General features: G+C 37.0%; 1 long non-coding RNA gene across 1 annotated transcript; it reads left to right on the top strand.

Moving 5' to 3' along the window:
* Window positions 1-317: 317 nt before the first annotated feature.
* Window positions 318-751, top strand: LOC127526119 (uncharacterized). The gene is made up of 3 exons (XR_007933738.1): window positions 318-391; window positions 528-611; window positions 693-751. It is a non-coding gene; the product is annotated as an uncharacterized LOC127526119 (long non-coding RNA).
* The last annotated feature ends 3,239 nt before the right edge of the window (window positions 752-3,990 follow it).

The following is a 3,990-nucleotide window of genomic DNA, read 5'->3' on the forward strand; positions in this document are numbered from 1 at the left end:
AAAGCAAACAGAATATCTTGGGGATTTATGTACTTGAAGCATGCTATGCCACAGCATATGTGTAATATTAAGATGTGGGCAGTTTATGTTAAAGGAAATTTGTATGTTTAATGGAAATTGTGCAATGGTCATTTGCTATTTTGCCACAAATCAGCTTTGTAATGGAAACCAAACTGTCACAGACTGAGATACTTTTGGAAGTGGAAGGAGTCTGGTTGACAAGATCAGATTTTAAGACAATTGGACCAAAATCTTCAATGGAATCCACTGTAAGTTGTCAAGCAATTATTGCATTATATGGCATGTTGTAAATAATTCTTAACATTTAGCTTCTGTTTTATAAATTGGTAATGCATGCTTACACTTGGTGCAACAAATTTCGAGTCTAAAGGTATGTTCCTACTATTAATGAATATATACTTCCACTGAGGATGGTGAAATATTTCTATTTTTGATGTTTGTACTGATATTTTGATATACAGAAGAAACTAAATTTATACATTTAGGTTTTGAATTGTTCTGTGCAGGGGAAAGACATTTACATGGGAGATTTGTATGTCACTGCCACTTGGGGGCCTCCAAGAAATCTTGATCCATTGCAAAGTTTACCTGTAAGAATTTATCATTTCATATATAATGAGACCATCATTTTTGCAATATTCAAAGTACTAACCAATTTGTTCTCATTTTAGGCCAATTCTCACATGAAGGATGCACTAGTAATACCAATTTGGACTCCTTCAAGACATTATAGACTATGTGTATGTTTACAGTAAATATATTTTTTCTATGTATTCACCTTCTTTGAAATTAATCTTAAACTTTTTGACTAGACATTTTTGCTGCATACAGTTGTATGTGACCCTATTTTCCCTTTTATGCTTAATTACACAAACTTTAACAGAATGCCTCAAAACCCAAACACTCTTCACTCTTGTCAGGTACAGCAGTTTAGCACTTCCTTCCCCCTTCCCTTCTACATATATAATCTTGGGCGATTAAACAGATATAGGAATAAGCAGGTGAAACAGCTACAAATATGGATTATAGGCAATACATTTTATTGTACTAGTGTCATACAAGCAAATAGAATGGGACATTGCAAACCAATATTATATCACCTAATAATGCTAGATATGTAGTTTCAGGTGGCAGCAGAAGAATATTAAAACAAATGCACTTTGATCATTCCTTAAATCAGTTAGTTTCTCCATTGCACATTTAAATTTCAGAACATTTATAATCCCCATTATAGCAATTAAGATTAACATACAAACCTATTACAAAGCTGTAAACTATATTATTCCCATAATTATGGCTTTAGATTGCCAAGAGAATTTTTTATTGACATATCCTCATCTACAGATACACCTGCAAAATGTATGAAAAAAGAGAATGGATTGCGACTTACTGCTTGATTCAATAAATTCTGCCTATCACATAATAGGTGTTGAAGCCAAAGCAGAAAGAAATATATTTTCTGGATTATTTTTATGTGAAGAGAGATGACCCAGAAGGATTTGGTGACATATCTTATGTCGCTGTGTGCAGGTTTTTTATTTGACTCATTTGTGTTTGCGGCCAAGAGAATTTTGGTGTTTAAATGAAGTATGAAGTTCTGTTCTGGTGAAGGTTCTAATCCAGCATGTTGTTCAGTTCAAAAAACGTGTTTCTTGTTGAAGAACTTTAGATAATCTTGTCACTTTAAAAAGTCCTTTTGTATGAATTTACTTTCTGTTTACTCATATAATAATATATTAATATTATTTGGTTATAGTAATTTAATATTTGCTAATATACTCATGAAGAAAACTTTTATTGTTAATGTAAAAATGCCTTACGCATGTTTACTTATTTTTTTCTTGCAGGAGAATTGCCCAACATGTGTCTCCTGGACAATGGAAATCATGATCAGGATTTGACATTGTAAATATCATAATTAAGCTTTTTTTTTCTTTGATACTTAGACACACTTTAGATCAGTATTTTTTTTTCTTTGATTCATTTTTTGCTCCTTGTATTAGGGCCTTCCAAGTCAGATGAATAGCAATGACTGTGGAATTTTCATGTTGATGGTATGACCATTTCATATTTTAACATTATTTTTGTGTATGTCTGTATATAATGTTGTGTCCAGGTTTCTAAATAAACATTATGTAGTATTTCTCTATAGAATGCGCTGTATATCATCCTTGAGGCCCCCTTTGACTTTAATGAGGTATGTTTCAACTTTAGTTCACTCTTATTTCATTGCAGTATTTGTGGAGGCAGGATTGTATCTGGTTGTGGGTACCCGTTTTTGAAACCTTCTACAATTTGTGTTGGATATTGTGTTGAGTTACGTTAATTTTATTTATATAATTTTTTGTTTGTTTGTTTTACTTTAAGCCTGCTGTCCCTAGTGGTTTTGATGTTCCAGAAATACCTACCTTTCAAAATCCAGTTATTTTAAATGCATGTTTGTAATGGGTTTCATAAATATTTTTATAACATAAAACTTAGTTTTAATAACTTGATTATGCTTGATCCTCTTTATAATTACATACCAGCTTTGAGGAAGTGGTGGTGTATAATGTTGCTTGAGAATTCAAGCCCCAAGGGGTACATGAAGTTTAAATTTCCTTTAATAACTTTTTTGTCAGTTCTGCGGTAATGTCGCATTTATGCTTACCCACAGAGCCGGCCTTAGGGCGAAGCGAACGAAGCGACCGCTTCAGGCCCACAGCTGGAGGGGGCCCACTGCACCCCAGGGTTTTTTTTTTCCTGTGATGCGCGACGCTGCTGCGGAGGGCCCAATGGAGCAACAGACTCCTTCACTCCAACCTCTATTACTAATTTTTTTATATATATAATTCACAGGCAACATATTCCATCACCTAATGGACATCTCCACTCGGCACTCCAATCTTCATTACGCTTCACTCAGGCCCGTGCGCCTGTTGCCGGCTCCAAGGCGGTAAGTTATTTTATACGGAAATCTGAATATCTCGAAAGTATGAAAACAAGCATTAAAACCGAATAAAAATGTAAAAATAAATTAATTTGGATCTCATCTTCATAAAATAAAAAAATTTATAAAAAATATAAAAAGGAAAAAAAAGAGTGCTTGGCCTAGCTATTTTCCTCCACATGCTGCCTGGTGGAAACAGCAAAAGCTGGCAAAAATGTAGCTTTATCTGTTAATGTATCGTCACTAATGACAATTCTGCGGGCCCATTCCGACCTCCATCACTCATACCCTTCACTGAGGGCCTTGTACAACAGTCTGTGATGACAGGCTGCAAATTTGGCCCCTGTCAGTGTGTTACGGTTACGGTTGTCAGTGTCAAACAGAAATCGTCAAAAAGTGATGGTTGTAGATGTGGGGAAAACGCATTTTTGCAGCTCAGAATGCAGCAAATCGCTTGGCGGCCGGAGCTCTGCCCCGGACCCCCTAGCTGCAGGGGTCGGGACCTGTATCAGTTATATTTAATGCTGTTTTTTTAAATCACTGAAGGAAATACTCATATTGGACAGAGTTAGGGGCGGCACGGTGGCGCAGTGGTAGCGCTGCTGCCTCGCAGTTAGGAGATCCGGGTTCGCTTCCCGGGTCCACCCTGCGTGGAGTTTGCATGTTCTCCCTGTGTCTGCGTGGGTTTCCTCCAGGCGCTCCGGTTTCCTCCCACAGTCCAAAGACATGCAGGTTAGGTGGATTGGTGATTCTAAATTGGCCTTGGTGTGTGGGTGTGTTTGTGTGTGTCCTGCGGTGGGTTGGCACCCTGCCCGGGATTGGTGTTTTGTTTTTGCTGGGATTGACTCCAGCAGACCCCCGTGACCCTGTGTTCAGATTCAGCGGGTTGGAAAATGGATGGATGGATGGACTGATTTAGCAAATGCCCTTCTAAATGATGACCAAGAACATAAGAAAAAATTAGAAGGTGCAGAAATGATGCACAGCTTGGACAGTGTCATTTTTGTGTATGTTCTTTTGGTTCATTTAGTAACATTTCC

This window comes from Erpetoichthys calabaricus, chromosome 17 (assembly GCF_900747795.2).
Source record: "Erpetoichthys calabaricus chromosome 17, fErpCal1.3, whole genome shotgun sequence".
Taxonomy (NCBI): domain Eukaryota; kingdom Metazoa; phylum Chordata; class Cladistia; order Polypteriformes; family Polypteridae; genus Erpetoichthys; species Erpetoichthys calabaricus.